Source organism: Taudactylus pleione, unplaced genomic scaffold, assembly GCF_031769625.1.
Source record: "Taudactylus pleione unplaced genomic scaffold, aTauple2 ptg000010l, whole genome shotgun sequence".
Taxonomy (NCBI): Eukaryota; Metazoa; Chordata; class Amphibia; order Anura; family Myobatrachidae; genus Taudactylus; species Taudactylus pleione.
Window position 1 is genome coordinate 9,035,287 of NW_028284413.1, and position 14,155 is coordinate 9,049,441.

Genomic DNA, 14,155 nt, shown 5'->3' on the forward strand with positions numbered 1-14,155 from the left:
TGTGGACCTTGTGTATAAGGGGCACTAATTTGGGCATTGTGTAAAAGGGGCACCACTGTGTGTCATAATATGAATAAGGGACTAATGTGTGGCGTAATTTGAATTGGGGATACTGTATTATAAAGGGAATTACTGCATGTGGCATAATGTGCTATACAGGGCATTACTGCATGTGGCATAATGTGTTATAAAAGCCATTACTGCATGTGGCATAATGTGTTATACAGGGCATTATTGCATGTGGCATAATGTGTTATACAGGGCATTACTGCGTGTGGCATAATGTGTTATAAAGGTCATTACTGTGTGTGGCATAATGTGCTATACAGGGCATTACTGCGTGTGGCATAATGTGCTATACAGGGCATTACTGCGTGTGGCATAATGTGTTTATAAAGGGCATTACTACATGTGGCATAATGTGTTATACAGGGCATTACTGCGTGTGGCATAATGTGTTACAAAGGCCATTACTGCGTGTGGCATAATGTGTTATACAGAGCATTACTGTGTATGGCATAATGTGTTATACAAGTCACACTAGCATTCTTCAGTCTGAAGAGCGTTGTGCATCTATAGTATGTGAGAGAAGGAGGTGGAGCAATGTAACAGTATGCATAGTAAGGGAGGGAACTGGCAGGGGCTGTGCTTCTACTAAGCTGCATCATCAAGTGTGTTGCACTTCTGGGACACAACATAATGGAGGCTCCATGATGGAACCAGGAGTTTGAAGCAAAAGACAAGGCTGGGGTGATATGCACAAAGCCCTCACAAGTGTCAGGTGGCCACAGGCCCCCCAGGACATTAAAGTTGTGGATGTCTGAGTCAGGGTGTGCCCTTCTTGAACTGCTCCCCTCGCAAGTGCCATCTTGGCCATCTGGTATTTACAACCAGGGCCGGCACTACCATTAGGCAGCTGCCTAAGGGTGCCGGCCACTAGAGGGCACCGCTGAATCCACCAAAAAGAAAAGAAAGGGATGCCTCTTTCAGTCCCCGCAAGCCTCTGGATCGCCCCTGGCACTGTAATCTCACCTGTCAGTGCGGTAGAGTCAGCTCCCTCTCAGCAGCAGTGGTGGCAGCCATTTCTCTCCCTGCATTCCCCTCCTTCCCCCCGTTGCAGCCAGCCTGTCACTCACATAGGAAGCTCCGCCCCCTAAGCAACACGAGGAACTGCTCCTACAGCCGGATGGAGCCAGGTAAGGTGTGTGTTATGCCTTTTTGTTGGGAAAGATTTAATGGGTGGGTGAGTGTGTGTGTGTGTGTGTGTGTGTGTGTATGAGTGTTGACAGGTTAGTGACAGTGTGTGTGTGTGTATGAGTGTTGACAGGTTAGTGACAGTGTGTGTATGAGTGTTGACAGGTTAGTGACAGTGTGTGTGTGTATGAGTGCTAACAGGGTTAGTGTGTGTGTGTATGAGTGCTAACATGGTTAGTGTTTCTGTGTGTATGTATGAGTGGCTGATATGTTAGTGACTGTGTGTATGAGTACTGGCAGGGGGAGTGTGTGTGCATGAGTGCTGGCAGGGGAGTGTGTGTATATGAGTGCTGGCAGGGGGAGTGTGTGTGCATGAGTGCTGGCAGGGGAGTGTGTGTATATGAGTGCTGGCAGGGGGAGTGTGTGTATGAGTGCTGGCAGGTGGAGTGTGTGTGTATGAGTGCTGGCAGGGGGAGTGTGTGTATGAGTGCTGGCAGGGGGAGTGTGTGTGTATGAGTGCTGGCAGGGGGAGTGTGTGTGTATGAGTGCTGGCAGGGGGAGTGTGTGTATGAGTGCTGACAGGTTAGTGACTGTATGTACGAGTGCTAACAGGGTTAGTGCGTGTGAGTACTAATGGAGTTAGTGTGTGTGTATGAGTGCTGGCAGGAGGAGTGTGTGTGTGTATGAGTCCTGGCAGGAGGAGTGTGTGTGTGTATGAGTGCTGGCAGGTGGAGTGTGTGTGTGTGTGTGTATGGGTGCTGGCAGGTGGAGTGTGTGTGTGTGTATGGGTGCTGGCAGGGAGAGTGTGTGTATGGCTGCTGGCAGGTGGAGTGTGTGTGAGTGCTGGCAGGTGGAGTGTGTGTGTATGCGTGCTGGCAGGTGGAGTGTGTGTGAGTGCTGGCAGGGGGAGTGTGTGTGTATGGGTGCTGGCAGGTGGAGTGAGTGCTGGCAGGGGGAGTGTATGTGTATACGTGCTGGCAGGTGGAGTGTGTGAGTGCTGGCAGGGGGAGTGTATGTGTGTATGGGTGCTGGCAGGGGGAGTGTGTATGAGTGCTGGCAGGTGGAGTGTGTGTGTGTGATTGCTGGCAGGGGGAGTGTGTGTGTATGAGTGCTGGCAGGTGGAGTGTGTGTGAGTGCTGGCAGGTGGAGTGTGTGTGTGTATGGGTGCTGGCAGGGGGAGTGTGTGTATGAGTGCTGGCAGGTGGAGTGTGTGTGTGTGAGTGCTGGCAGGGGGAGTGTGTGTGTATGAGTGCTGGCAGGTGGAGTGTGTGTGAGTGCTGGCAGGGGGAGTGTGTGTGTGTATGAGTGCTGGCAGGTGGAGTGTGAGTGCTGGCAGAGGGAGTGTGTGTGTGAGTGCTGGCAGGGGGAGTGTGTGTGAGTGCTGGCAGGAGGAGTGTGTGTATGAGTGCTGGCAGGGGGAGTGTGTGTATGAGTGCTGGCAGGGGGAGTGTGTGTGTATGAGTTCTGGCAGGAGGAGTGTGTGTGTATGAGTGCTGGCTGGAGGAGTGTGTGTGTGTGAGTGCTGGCAGGGGGAGTGTGTGTGTATGAGTGCTGGCAGGGGGAGTGTGTGTGTGTGTATGAGTGCAGGCAGGGGGAGTGTGTGTGTGTATGGGTGCTGGCAGGGGGAGTGTGTGTATGAGTGCTGGCAGGTGGAGTGTGTGTGTGTATGGGTGCTGGCAGGTGGAGTGTGTGTGAGTGCTGGCAGGGGGAGTGTGTGTGTATGGGTGCTGGCAGGTGGAGTGTGTGTGAGTGCTGACAGGGGGAGTGTGTGTATGCGTGCTGGCAGGGGAGTGTGTGTGTATGCGTGCTGGCAGGGTTAGTGACTGTATGAGTGCTAACAGGGGTAGTGTGTGTGTGTGTATGAGTGCTGGCAGGGGAGTGTGGGTGTATGAGTGCTGGCAGGTATTAGTGACTGTATGTATGAGTGCTAACAGGGTTAGTGTATGTGTACGAGTGCTGACATTGGGAGGGGGAGTGTGTGTGAGTGCTGGCAGGGGGAGTGTGTGTGTGTATGAGTGCTGGCAGGGGGAGGGGGAGTGTGTGTGAGTCCTGGCAGGGGGAGTGTGTGTGTTTATGAGTGCTGGCAGGAGGAGTGTGTGTGTATGAGTGCTGGCAGGGGAAGTGTGTGTGTATGAGTGCTGGCAGGGGGAGTGTGTGTGTATGAGTGCTGGCAGGAGGAGTGTGAGTGTATGAGTGCTGGCAGGGGAAGTGTGTGTGTATGAGTGCAGGCAGGGGGAGTGTGTGTGTATGTGTGTGCTGGCAGGGGGAGTGTGTTTGTATGAGTGCTGGCAGGAGGAGTGTGTGTGTATGAGTGCTGGCAGGTATTAGTGACTGTATGTATGAGTGCTAACAGGGTTAGTGTGTGTACGTGTGTATGTGTTCTGGCAGGGGGAGTGTGTTTGTATGAGTGCTGGCAGGTATTAATGACTATGTATGAGTGCTAACAGGGTTAGTGTGTGTGTATGAGTGCTGGCAGGGGGAGGGGGAGTGTGTGTGAGTGCTGGCAGGAGGAGTTTGTGTGTAGGAGTGCTGGCAGGGGGAGTGTGTGTGTATGAGTGCTGCAGGGAGAGTGTGTGTGTATGAGTGCTGGCAGGAGGAGTGTGTGTGTGTGTGAGTGCTGGCAGGGGGGGTGTGTGAGTGCTGGCAGGAGGAGTGTGTGCGTGTATGAGTGCTGGCAGGGGGAGTGTGTGTGTGTATGAGTGCTGGCAGGGGGAGTGTGTGTGCTAGCAGGGGGAGTGTGTGTGTATATGAGTGCAGGCAGGGGGAGTGTGTGCGTGTGAGTGCTGGCAAGGGGAGTGTGTGTGTGTATGAGTGTTGGCAGCGGGAGTGTGTGTGTGTAGGAGTGCTGGCAGGGGGAGGGGGAGTGTGTATGAGTGCTGGCAGGAGGAGTGTCTGTGTAGGAGTGCTGGCAGGGGAAGTGTGTGTGTATGAGTGCTGGCAGGGAGAGTGTGTGTGTGTATGAGTGCTGGCAGGAGGAGTGTGTCTGTGTATGAGTGCTGGCAGGGAGAGAGTGTGTGTGTGTGTGTGTGTGTGTGTATGTGAGTGCTGGCAGGGGGGGTGTGTGTGAGTGCTGGCAGGAGGAGTGTGTGCGTGTATGAGTGCTGGCAGGGGGAGTGTGTGTGTATGAGTGCTGGCAGGGGGAGTGTGTGTGCTAGCAGGGGGAGTGTGTGTATATGAGTGCAGGCAGGGGGAGTGTGTGTATGTGTGAGTGCTGGCAAGGGGAGTGTGTGTGTGTGTATGAGTGCTGGCAGGGGGAGTGTGTGTGTGTGAATGATGGCAAGGGGAGTGTGTGTGTGTGTGTGTGTATGAATGCTGGCAGGGGGAGTGTGTGTGTATGAGTGCTGGCAGGGGGAGTGTGTGTGTGTGCTAGCAGGGGGAATATGTGTGTATATGAGTGCTGGCAGGGGGAATGTGTGTGTATATGAGTGCTAGCAGGGGGAGTGTGTGTGTATATGAGTGCAGGCAGGGGGAGTGTGTGCGTGTGAGTGCTGGCAAGGGGAGTGTGTGTGTGTATGAGTGTTGGCAGCGGGAGTGTGTGTGTGTAGGAGTGCTGGCAGGGGGAGGGGGAGTGTGTATGAGTGCTGGCAGGAGGAGTGTCTGTGTAGGAGTGCTGGCAGGGGAAGTGTGTGTGTATGAGTGCTGGCAGGGAGAGTGTGTGTGTGTATGAGTGCTGGCAGGAGGAGTGTGTCTGTGTATGAGTGCTGGCAGGGAGAGAGTGTGTGTGTGTGTGTGTGTGTGAGTGCTGGCAGGGGGGGTGTGTGTGAGTGCTGGCAGGAGGAGTGTGTGCGTGTATGAGTGCTGGCAGGGGGAGTGTGTGTGTATGAGTGCTGGCAGGGGGAGTGTGTGTGCTAGCAGGGGGAGTGTGTGTATATGAGTGCAGGCAGGGGGAGTGTGTGTATGTGTGAGTGCTGGCAAGGGGAGTGTGTGTGTGTGTATGAGTGCTGGCAGGGGGAGTGTGTGTGTGTGAATGATGGCAAGGGGAGTGTGTGTGTGTGTGTGTGTGTATGAATGCTGGCAGGGGGAGTGTGTGTGTATGAGTGCTGGCAGGGGGAGTGTGTGTGTGTGCTAGCAGGGGGAATATGTGTGTATATGAGTGCTGGCAGGGGGAATGTGTGTGTATATGAGTGCTGGCAGGGGGAGTGTGTGTGTGTGTGTATGAGTGTTGGCAGGGGGAGTGTGTGTGTGTGTGTGTGAGTGCTGGCAAGGGGTGTGTGTGTGTGTATGAGTGCTGGCAGGGAGAGTGTGTGTGTATGAGTGCTGGCAGGGGGAGTGTGTGTGTGAGTGCTGGCAGGGGGAGTGTGTATGAGTGCTGGCAGGGTTAGTGTGTGTGTGTGTATGAGTACTGGCAGGGGGAGTGTGTGTGTGTGTGTGTAGGAGTGCTGGCAGGGGGAGTGTATGAGTGTATGATTGCTGGCAGGGGGAGTGTGTGTGTGTATGAGTGCTGGCAGAGGGAGTGTGTGTGTGAGTGCTGTAGGATTTTATTTTTTATGGGTATAATATTAAATGTTAATTTGTTTTCATTGTTTATTGATATTATTGTCAAGAAGTGTCCTAGAAAAAGTTATTTGTCTTCCTGCCTCAGCTAATCTATGTAGTTCATGTCTACAAAACGTCTGGGAGCACCACTAATCGTGTATGGTCCAGCATTTATTTGGATGTGACATGTCTGTATATTGGTCTATTAACATACACCGCAATTCTTTTTCAACTCACTAGTTCGGATTCAGGGCCTGATTCAGACCCGGACGCTATATGCAGACGGTCGTTCAAAAAAAGGGGTCGGCTATTTAAATTGTGCGCTTGCTCATTGCGGTTTGTTGACGCCTCTATGTCTGAGCGAGCGAACGAAAAATGCGCTCGCTATTTTGTAAAGACTCCCCTTTGCCGTTCGCATCACACGTCATCTCCGGTATTTATTTGAATAATTGGGTACATCGAAAGGCATCTGAACTGCTCGCAGTGCTTGTGGTCGGTTTCTCCTACCGCAATCACTGCGAGCAGTTCAGGCTAAAAGACAACCAAGTGACGTGGTCAGTGATACTCCTTTACTAATTATGCACTCCCATTAAATGCCCATTTCACCGTTAGGCACGCCTGCATTCGGATCTCCACTCCCCTGTTACTACCCAGAAACGGTACATTCTGTCAATCAAATTAGCAGCCCTTCATTGTATTGCGAGCGCTCGATTTCCGACCGCAATGACTGGTTTGCGCATGCGCATTATGACCCATACGCATGCGCAGTTGTGCGAACATCGCTCACAGCGAACGAGCGGCCGCTTATGAGCAGCTCTGAATCAGGCCCACAATTCCTTTTGAATAATATATTGGAGCACAGATGTGTAGAATACATATGTATTGGGGCACTGATATGTGGCATAATGTATTGGGGGCACAGTGTATGGCATATAAAGAATTTGTGGCACATGTATTGGGGTCATTGTATGGCATAATTCACAACTGGGTGACGTATAATGAATTTGTGGCACAGCTGTGTCGAAGCTGGATTATTGGCTGAGACAAGATCAGTTTAAAATTGAATCGCAGCGACACCATCTTGCAACTGGCTGCAAGATGCCATCTTGGAAATGAGATCGCAAGATGCCATTTTGCGAATGGCCGCCTAAGCGCCATTTTAGATAAACTCACACTTTAGTACATGTGGCGATATTACTATTAGCATCATGCGATTGCATCTGTGACCATCGCCATAAGTTACGGCGATTCACCAAAAGCCCATTTCATGACTTTACGTAGTTTGGGTGCACTGGATAAAGTGTATATTATTATAATTCCCTTAAAGGATATATTTCAGAAATGGCTGTACAGTATGTCAAAATTGGATTGCATTAGCTAAACAGACCAAATGGCCACGTGACAACTGGCCTGTGTAGACAAGCTTCATGGACATAATGTCTGCTCTCACTCCAGGTGGCCCTGCTCAAATACAGCAAGAGGGTCGTTTGTAGCACCTTACATTAGCAGGCTTCCTACAATAAAATGCCTTCAAAGCCAACAGTGTTATCTGAGGTTTGGGTCTTGTAGCTGTGCTAATTTGCATTTACACAAGAACCTGGGAGAACAAAGGACTGTACTTTTGAGCCTGGGAAGGGTGTGGGCTGCTGAGAGAGGGGGCGTGTGGAACTATAAGGCTCAGCATTCCACACTGCTAGGTGTTCACTTAGTTTAAGTGAGATTTAAGTGCACCATTTCTCATACACACATTAATATGCACAATTGCGCTGTTAACTAATCGCATATTAGCGAATGCATAAGATCCTGTATGAAAACGCTGTTTATTAACTTCATGCGCACGCATCTGCCCCAAGTTAACTAGCGTCTTTACATCACACCCCACATACTTACACATTACATATTCACATAAAAGGTTTAATAAGCTTTAAAGTATAAGATTTAAGTTTGTTCATTCTGTGAAATAAAGATTATTTGGTAACTAAGGTTTTATACATGATAAGTAAGCCATGATTGGTATTGTACTGATGCGTACCCTTTCAACAGTATTCCGGTACCATCGGTGTGGAGATCGCATCGTGCATTCTCAACTTATGGACCGCAGAGACTTCAAGCAACAAAATGTACATAATATGAACAACTGTTAGGATGTTGCATGAGGCAGGAAACCAGAGACCCCCAGTTGTTAGAGGCTGGGTTGTGTTTATTTGAATCAACCTGTTAAATGCCTTGTAACATATGCCCTCTCCTTTAGGACCAATGGTATTAGCAACAAACTTCTCTATTGTGTTGTTTATTTCTGGGGGTATAAATATGTGTGCTCTGACCCTGGGTTCCTAGTCTTTGTGCTGAATGCTGATTGACGAGGGGTTTCTTGCTGATGCCTAACATCTGGACCAGAGAGCGCTGCGTATGTATAATTGTACTTGGGTCTGTATAATCTCTTTGCGCTAAGATTATATGAGGATCATAGCGTGTAACTGCTGTACTTTTACTTGAATAATACTTTGTGCTTTGGAACCACATGTTCTAGGTCTAGAGTCTTTATTTACTGGATGACTGCGTATGCAAATTAGCGTCATCCTTAGAGGTTTATAGGAAGGATAATAGAAGGTATAGGCAGGGGTATATAGAGGTTCAAAGGCAGTATCCTTAGTTGGGGCTCATCGTGAAGTCACTTACCTACTCACACGGCACATACGGTTATCGATATCTCAGCAAAGGGTGGAGTGGCCACATGCAGGGTTTACCTGCAATCGCTTTGTGCTGAAAGATCGCTATCCGTTTTCGTGTGAGCCGAGGAAGCTGACTAGAATCCAGGGACAAGAGAGGAAAAAATTTGTTTTCCTTTGTTGATAGAACCTAACCTTTAAAGGGGTGCCGCAATATGGAGCACGCGGCTGAGTCGCAGTTTTGCGCACAGTAAAGACGCACTTTTGTGTACGCAGCTAAAAAGTTGTCATACGGTTGTGTGGTAGTCGCATTATTGTGTATGTGACTGGTTGCACAATAGCGTATACCTACTTCCGGTTGTGCTGCCACATGTTTAAATAAAGCCGTTGAGGTTTACATTTTTCAATTGTTAGCAATATCTGGGTTAACGTGTGTTTTTCTGCGCAGGAAAAAGTGTGTAACAGTGAGTATTTGTTGGTAGGGGTAACATGTTCCCTACAGTTAGAGGTACCATATGACCTTTAAGGGCTAAGTGCTAGTCGCTCGGTAAGCAGCTTACCTTTCTATACACAGTAGCAGGTGTACATGTTGTTTTGTTGTAGAGAGGTGCGTGGAAGTAGCCGACTTAAACTTCCATAGGTGTGGAAGTTGCCTTACTAAATCTTATCCAGGTGTGGAAGTTGCCTATTTCAAATCTTATCCAGGTGTGTGGGCGCTGCCATTTAAATCGTCCACAGGTAAGTGAAAGTATCTTGATTGTCTTTCACCAGTTTAAATCTTTATTGAAAAGCATAGGAGTTGTCTCAGAATGGGGGCCATGCAAACAATAGAGATGTTAGACAATGATGTGCTGCTAATTGAAGTGCCGTTTGGATCGGCCCGTCGTATTATGCATACTAAGTACGGTACTTATGCAATAAGGTATTGTGATGTATGGTTTAAAATGACGATGAAGAGTGTTAGACCGTTTCCCAGAATTAGTAATTTTGATAAAAATGTACTAGATAATGTCCGGGATCACATCAGTCTGATGCGCTCCTGAGAGAAAAAGGTAAAATATTATGAATGTTTAAAGTTGTGGCAGCATGAAGGGGATGCGTGGCTTAAAAATGTGCAAGCGACGCAAACTAGCGTTGCGAGCGCATTGCCAGAGAATACATCCGCGACGCTAAATTGCAATAGGGGCGAGCCGCAAAATGGCGCACACGTGCAGCAAGGTAGTGTTGTGGAGAGTATTGCCAGCAGTTCACGCTCACCACCTCCATGTGGATGGAGGTGCAAGTACAATTACCAAAAATACCCATAAAAATGTAACAAGCAATTTGTACCCTCTCCTAAGCAACCATAAAGAAAATGTTTATGATGTGGATGATGAGCCTATTGTAATGTCTGCCATTTCCCATGCTGTGCAAATGATAGATGCTGCATCACCACAATCACGAGTGGTGCCGCCATCTTCATTGGTAACAGCAAGGGAAGTGCTAACACCTTCTGCACCCGTAGAGGAAGCAGCAGCAGATTACAGGTAACAAGGTCAAAGGTAGCACCGCTGCCGGTCTGCATCCCATTCGGACAATAACCATTCCAAATGGAAATGCAGATGCAAACGGTGTAGTCATAAATGATTTCCCCGATCCCGAAAAAAAACTAGCCAATTGTCAAAGATTTTTGAGAAATTTGGGTAGTTCTCATGAGCCAACTAATAAAGATTGGCGTGTGGTGTTAAGGGCCTGTCTACCACGCAATACCGACGTGACAAAATTTATCACGGATTGTGTATTGGATGGTGACGTTCCCTTAACAGACCAAGTAAACCAAGGTAACATTTCCCACATTGTAACTCAATTGAGTATATATTTTCCGGTAGTTGTTAACTGGAACATAATTTTCACCATTAAGCAAAAGGAGAGTGAATCTGTAGAAGATTATTGAGACCGGGCTCTGCAGGCTATCACCCAGTACACTGGGTTAGAAGATATTAAAGATAGCACTCACCACAGGGGAATGATAGTCACGGTACTCTTGGACGGTCTGAAAGAGAATTTAAAGACTCGGGTTCAGACCTCACAACCTGGCTGGAGGGGAGTCACAATAGATACCCTGATAGAATCTGCCATAGAACATGATAAAAACATCTCAAAGAAGAGAGAGACCCAGAGCGAAAAACTAATGGCTGTCAGTATGCAAGCTCTGGAGGGAATGACGGTAACATCACAGCCAACAGACACACTCGCATCTGCACACACACTTACACCTGAACAGTTATATGCCCTCACTAACCCCACGCAACAACAAACACAGCTCTATTCGACAAACCCTATACAACCACAGGTCCCATACTACTCACAAACCTCATATCCCCCACAATACCCTTACTCTCCCTATCCTTACCCATATCCACCACCTTTACCCTCTGCTCAAATCTCACAACAACACTTGTCTTCACCCGATCCACGAACATGTTTTAATTGTAAACAAACAGGACACTTAAGTAGAAACTGTACAGTAAAAAGAGTAGGAACCCCAAATCAGGGAAGACCTGGACATCCCCATAAGGGATATGCACAGAGACCAGCAAATGTCCAGCAGACACCAGCTCCAATTGTGGCCGTAAATGCTTTCTTGGAGAATGGTAGCCAACGCTAGGGCTCAGGTCATACCTGTAGTCTACAGATAGCCAGGTTAACGGGAAGTACTAGGGAAGAACCGGTCATGATGGTTGATGTAGCTGGTACTGAATATCCTTTTCTTGTAGACACAGGGGCGACCAGGTCAGTGATAAAATCTCCCGTTAATTTACAGGTGACCAACGAGACAGTACCAACAATGGGTGTAACAGGTAAAGTGGAACATTATCCTTTAACAAAGTCCACAGAGGTTACTATTGGGCCGTTGCATACCAGGCATTCTTTTCTCCTGGCTGCTGCGACTTCTACTAACCTGCTGGGTAGAGACTTGTTATGTAAGATGGGATGTGTTATATATTGCTCCCCTGATGGTGTATTTTTAGACATCCCAGAGAGAGTTGCACACGAAGTGCGGGATATGTTGGACACTTCCCAAAGGATAATGTATCACTCTACAAGTTTAAATGAAAATCCATCTCAGGTAGATGAAATGTTGTCCCAAATTCCAGATTCCCTTTGGACTAAGGATGGACAGGACACTGGATTAATGGCAAACGTAAGCCCTGTAATGGTAAATTTAAAAAGGGGTAGGCAAGCTCCAAAAATTCCCCAGTACCCACTAAAACAGGAGGTAGAATTAGGGGTTTTTCCAATAATTGAGCGATTATTGCAACAGGGAATTTTAGTTCGTACAGCTAGTGTATCCAACAGTCCCATCTTCCCGGTGAAGAAGAGTGGTGGGAGGGGTTATAGGCTGGTCCAAGACCTTAGAGGTGTTAATAAGGTAGTAGAGAGCCAATTCCTTGTAGTGCCAAATCCAGCTGTCATCCTGATGCAGATCCCACCAAATGCAACCCATTTCACTGTCATTGACCTCTGTTCTGCTTTCTTCTCTGTGTCTCTCTACCCTGACTGTCAGTATCTATTCGCATTTACATACAGAGGTATACAATACACATGGACACGGTTACCCCAAGGTTTCATAGACAACCCCAGTATCTTCTCCCAGGCATTGCACGACTGTTTACAATCTTTTCAACCTGCCAATGGATCTGTTCTAGTTCAATATGTGGATGATTTATTGCTATGTTCTGACTTGTTTATGTCATGTTTGAATGATACTAAACTTTTGTTGCTTCATCCCTCGCATACAGGACACAATGTGGCTAAGGACAAACTACAGCCGTGCCAATCCAGAGTAAAATATTTTGGACACTGCCTAATCCAGGGGTTATGACATCTTACAAATGATAGAATCCAGGCCATACAGAACATGACACTGCTGCAGAATCAACAGCAAATTCGTACCTTCTTGGGAATGTGTGGATACTGTAGAATGTGGATCCCAGGTTTTTCTATTTTGGCCTTGAATTAGTCTCTTCCTCAAAGCCCAATCGTGTCATACACACAGAGGAAACAGAGCAGGCTTCTCTTAATCTTAAGGATAGTCTGACAAAAGCTCCTGCATTGGGAATACCTGATTATGAAAAACCTTTTGATTTGTATTGTACGGAAGCCGATGGTTGTGCTGCAGGTGTCCTTACACAAAAACATGGTGATGCCAGTAGGCCTGTAGCATACTACAGTGCCCAATTGGACACTGTGGCAAGATCACTCCCCACTTGTTTGAGAAGTGTAGCAGCTACCGCTTTATTGGTGAGTAAAAGTTAGGACGTAGTATTGGGTCATGATATGATTGTCTACACTCCCCATGCTGTATCTGCTCTGTTGAACTCAGCTCAAACCAGACACGTCTCTTCAGCTAGGTTTACCAAATGGGAACTAGCTCTAATCGCACCCGCAAACATCACTGTTAAACGTTGCAGCACGCAGAATCCAGCAACGTATTTACCATATGTACAACATGATGTACAAAGGGTGGAAGGAGGCGAGTTGCTGGCGGGAGGTGAGTTCAGCGGACATAATGATATGCACTATTGTATGGAATATCTGAATCAGACCTTTATTGCTAGACCTGACATACATGACACACCTTTAGAGAATGTGGATGTGACTTTTTATACGGATGGGAGTTGTCATAGACAAACAGACACAGGTGAATTATGTACAGGTTATGCTGTTGTAAATGACACAGACATCATAGAAGCTAAACCTCTTGGTCCTCCTCACTCAGCCCAGGTGGCAGAGTTAGTAGCACTAACTAGAGCATGTGAACTGGCAGCAGGCAAATCTGCTAACATTTACACTGACTCGAGGTACGCTTTCGGGGTGTTGCACGATTTTGGGGCTCTATGGTGTCTGAGAAATGTTATGACAGCAGCAGGCACACCAGTTGCACATTCCCAACACATAAAACATCTTTTAGAAGCAATCCAACTGCCCAAAGCGGTGGCAGTAATTAAATGCAAAGCCCATACATGTGAGGATGATCCGGTGTCACTGGGTAACAACAGAGCCGATGAAGCTGCAAAATGGGCAGCAGGGTTAAAAATGTTTTCTCCCACTGAAAAAATTATGTCTTTCCAAACAATTTATATGCTGAAATTAATTGAGATGCAAAATTTGTGTTCAATTCAGGAAAAGTCCATTTAGAAGTCCAAGGGATGTGGGCAAGAGTCCTCCGGGCTCTGGAGTGATGGACAAGGTAAACCAGTAGCCCCCAAGGTATATTACCCCAGCCTGGCTGAGGCAGCACACGGTCTGACTCATCTGGGAAAACAAGGTATGTGCAAGTTGGTGAGAGCATACTGGTGCGCACCAGGTTTTTCTTCACAAGCAGAAAAGATAGCAATGTCCTGTCTGACCTGCTTGAGGAAGAACATAGGGAAAGCGATCCCTACCGAACCGTCCCACATTCCACCGACTGATGGACCTTTCCAGGTGATACAAATTGATTTCATCCAATTACCACCCTGCAGGAATCTTAAGTATGTATTAGTGTGCACTGATGTATTTTCTAATTGGGTTGAGGCCTACCCAGCAGCCACTAATACTGCTGTGTTTACTGCCAAGAAAATAGTTCAGGAATTTGCATGCAGGTACAGTATCCCTAAAATCATTGAGAGTGACAGGGGTACTCATTTCACAGGTGATGTTTTTCAAAATATGTGTAAGCTGATGGGTAGTAATAGCCGACTTTACACCCCCTACCGACCGCAAGCCAGTGCCAAGGTAGAGAGGATGAACGGGACTATTAAAAATAAGCTAAGTAAAATCATGGGAGAGAC